Below are 4236 nucleotides of genomic sequence, written 5' to 3'. Positions count from 1 at the left end.
ATATACACATAGGTGGATAGAAAATACAGTAATTTTAAAAAGATTTTTTGGACTTACATGACTTAATTGCGCACAAAATCACTATGCAGCAAACAACCAATGAATTGCCTGAAACGAAAGATAACAATAATTTTACAAATTATATTAAATATTTAATTTTTTAATATATGTATGTAATTATTTTACTTAGATATATATATGTATGTGAATATACTGTCCTAATAACTAAGAAATTCCATATCTAATGCATTGTCTGCACTTGCGATTATCACACCGCAGCCAATGTAATTATGTAGTAGAGCATATATATGTACAAGTCTATTAGACATAACAAAAACCAGCTGACTGCGAACAAACTACAAACCGAAATGGCGGAAAGAAAAAGCAAGAAATTATGTCAAGGTTGTGTGCACAAAAACAAAATTTAAAAAGCAAATTAAAATCTCAAATGTCACACAAAACAAAGCCGAAACGCACGCTTGAATTAAACACATAAGAAAAGCCGAATGCCGAAAATTTAACGGTTTGACGTCTAAACAAAAGGGATAGAGACCGCAGCTGTCTAGTGGACAATGGCGTTCGCGTTACAGTTCAAAAGTCATTTTCGCGCGGCTCATTTGTAAAAATACAAAGTCACTCACAGAAAAACATTAAAACAAAAAAACTAAAAAATAAAAAAAATAAAAATTTAATAAACGCAGTACTTCACAAAGCATAAAAAAACCTTAAGTGCACTAATAGCTGGTAAAAGTGCAATGATTAAGTAAATTAAGTAATAAAGCTGCAAACGTTCATAATCACAATTACACACAAAAAAATGTAACGAAGTAATATGCCACTTCGGCTCACACAACGAAGGTGAGCAAACACTTGATTTAAAGTGTGTAAATATGCTCGGAAAGCACTTATTAGACATTATGTGTTGTTTATGCTTTAATACAGTTGTAATAGTATGGTAATTAAATATATGTATGTACGTACATACATAAGTAAGTATGTAAGTAGGCTGGCAAAATGTTTATTACAGTTAGTTGTTTACGTAAACAAACACAGTTTTGTAAAATAAAAAAAAAAACAGGTGATTGGGCTAATTTGGGGGTAAACATAGCTTTGTCTGAACACTAATTAATATGGCTAATACTATGAACAAATTGACAAAGGAATTTTCTTTAGATAGCTGTGAAAAAAGCTTTGAGTTTGTAGCATTCTGAACATACAAAAAAAAGAAAGCTTAAAAAAAATAAAAATTAAATTAAAAAAAATAATAATAACAATAATAACATTTAATGCTATGTTCGCACAGGTCTATTACCCAATTAAATTAAATTATAAATTGAGTCAATGAGCTTGATGTGAACATAAACTATACTTAGCCCTTTTATTATTAGATAACTGACAATTGAATGTGAGAATAGCGCTAAAAACAATTTTTGTGACAATAGTGAAGAAAAATAACGTTGACCCATGGTGTCTTGAGGTGAGTCATATGTATATAAAAAGATAGTAATATGTAACGGTGATCAAGCCAGAACTGACTGTCAGGAAAGGTTTGTGGATTTTATGGTGAAATTGGTCGGGAATTATCTACTTTGAGCTGATCCCCTCATCCGCTGTTGTGTCCTTTTTATTGGGTGTGTTTTTTTAGGTGGCGGGTCCCAAACCCAGCGCACAACCTCAGGGGGGTTTTATTTCAGCTTGACTTCACACGGATGTTTTTTGGCTACCGAGACGAAGTCAGAAACCCGAATACCTAATCGATGACAATGGAGCAGACATTCCATTGCACAATAATGAAGAAGTTCGAATAGCAATTACCCGTCTGAAGAGCAACAAAGCAGCGGGGGCCGATGGATTGCCGGTCGAGCTATTCAAATACGGCGGCGAAGAACTTATAAGGAGCATGTATCAGCTTCTTTGTAGAATATGATCGAACAAGGGCATGTCCGACGATTGGAACCTAAGTGTGCTTTGCTGAATCCACAAAAAGGGAAACTCATCAATCTGTGGCAACTACTGTGGGATAAGCCTCCTCAACATCGAGCGTAATGTATAAAAGATTAAAGCCCACCAGATACTAACCATGCGCCAAATTTTTGAAAAGACCCGTGAAAAGAGGATCGACACTCACCACCTCTTCGTTGATTTTAAGGTCGCTTTCGACAGTACGAAAGGGAAATTCCTCTTTGGTATTCTCGCAAAGCGAATACGGCTGTGTAAGCTAACGTTGAGCAACACCAAAAACTCTGTCAAGATCAGAAAGGACCTCTCCGAGCCGTTCGATACCAAATGCGGTTTCAAACAAGGAGATTTCCTATCTGGTAGCTTGTTCAATATATTTATGGAGAAAATAATTCGAGCTGCAGAGTTTAATAGAGAAGGTACAATCTTCTACAAGAGTGGCGTACGCCGATGACATCGAAATCATTGGCTTAAAAAACCGTTCCGTTAGTTCTGCTTTCTCCAAACTGGATAAGGAAGCGAAGCGTACGGGTCTGGTTGTGATCGAGACAAGTCATCGCATTCGCGACTTGACTAACCCGTCACTGTTGACAGTCTTAACTTTGAAGTCGTAATTTCGTCTACCTTGGAACCAGCATCAAAATCTAACACAGAATAACAGGCTGCGCTGGATAGGTCATATTACACGAATAGATGAAAAGACTCCAGCTCTGAGCTGCCGGGGGACGCAGAGGAAGAGGAAGACCGCCACTCCGTTACAAAGACCAGGAGGTATTCTTTATTCAGACCTCTACTGTCAACAACTGGCCCATCTGAATGGCTCAAATGCGGTCAAATTTGACAAAGAGGAGAGAAATTGTGTTCCATCAGGACAATGCCAACCCACTTACATTGATAATGACTTGGCAAAAGCTCGGAAGGATGGCTGAGATGGATCCAACTTATAGATTACATCTGGTATCAAATATTACTACCTCTTACTATACATATGTGGTGAATGTTTGTGCTGGAAAAAAATTAGCTCCAAGAGAAGCGTGTGGAAATTTACCGTCCCAGTTTTTCCAATGGAAAGGAAAGTTATCTTCAAATTGTCGGACAAAACGATGTCCATTTCGGTTATTTCCGCCTATGCTAAAGTAAACCTTCAACTAAATTCAAAAATAATGGATTTCTTTTTAATAGACCTTATATGCTCATTCGGCAGAATAATATTCATACGTTTACGGTTTTAGGTATTTTATTTATATTTCTTACTTCCAGTTCTAGATTTGCTGGACCTATATCCCAATTATGAAATTTCAAGTATAATTATATAAAAAAGAAAAGAAAATCGATAAAATTTCGCTTACGCTATTGTACCTACATATGTACGTGTAATAAATGAAAGTAATTTGTAAAAAAAAAAAATTGTTTTTACAGATCAGCTACAACATATTTTAATCTCCTATGGACGTGGCAACTGAAAGCAACCGAAATTTGAAGTGTTTTGCAGAAAATAGGCGCAGCAAAGTAAGTCAAATATTAACTAGCAACAATTTGGCCCGTAAGATAGTATGCGAGTAGAAAATTAAGATTTTATCGCTATGATCAATTTTTCCTTTTTTGTTTTAATTTTATAAAACAATCTACAAACAAAAGAATTGCGCAAGAAGCAAACATACAAGGCAAGCAAATATATACACAAACTATAGCAACTACAAACAAATACAATAAGAAGAAAAACAACAACAACAGAAAATAAAAAGTTAATCGAAAAGTATCCACCGATCACACTGAAATATTTATCCCCAACCGGACAATGTGAAATAGTCGTAGGAAAATGGAAATAAATAAATTCAAGCAAAGCTAATTTTATCTAAGATATTGTTTAAGACAGAAAAAAATAACGCGAATAGTCTTAACGAAGCAAGGTTGAAGGCGCACACCGCAAAGAAGGCTGGCGGATTAATGTAGAGCAGTTCAGAGGGTCACGCAAGGCGTTGTTGCCGATGCTGTGGCCGGTGTTGTGTGTCGATGGTGGCGCTCAAGGCAGTGACGGCAGGGACCAGTGCAGCAAATGAACACAATGTGTTCTACAAGCAAAAGTAGAGAGCTCTATTGAAAATAGCGCGCACCGACGTTGATTTAGTTGTACTTCTAGAGGCATTTGGCACTCAGGTCTTGTTATGCGGCGGCACTCCATTGACTACAACAAAACAAAACGCTGTTTAGTGTTCGCATTGCTCAATTTCTGATAACGATAAATCTACTTTCAAATAAATTGTTACTTCTTAAATT

This window comes from Bactrocera tryoni, chromosome 4 (genome assembly GCF_016617805.1).
Source record: "Bactrocera tryoni isolate S06 chromosome 4, CSIRO_BtryS06_freeze2, whole genome shotgun sequence".
Taxonomy (NCBI): domain Eukaryota; kingdom Metazoa; phylum Arthropoda; class Insecta; order Diptera; family Tephritidae; genus Bactrocera; species Bactrocera tryoni.
This window is presented reverse-complemented; position numbering follows the sequence as displayed.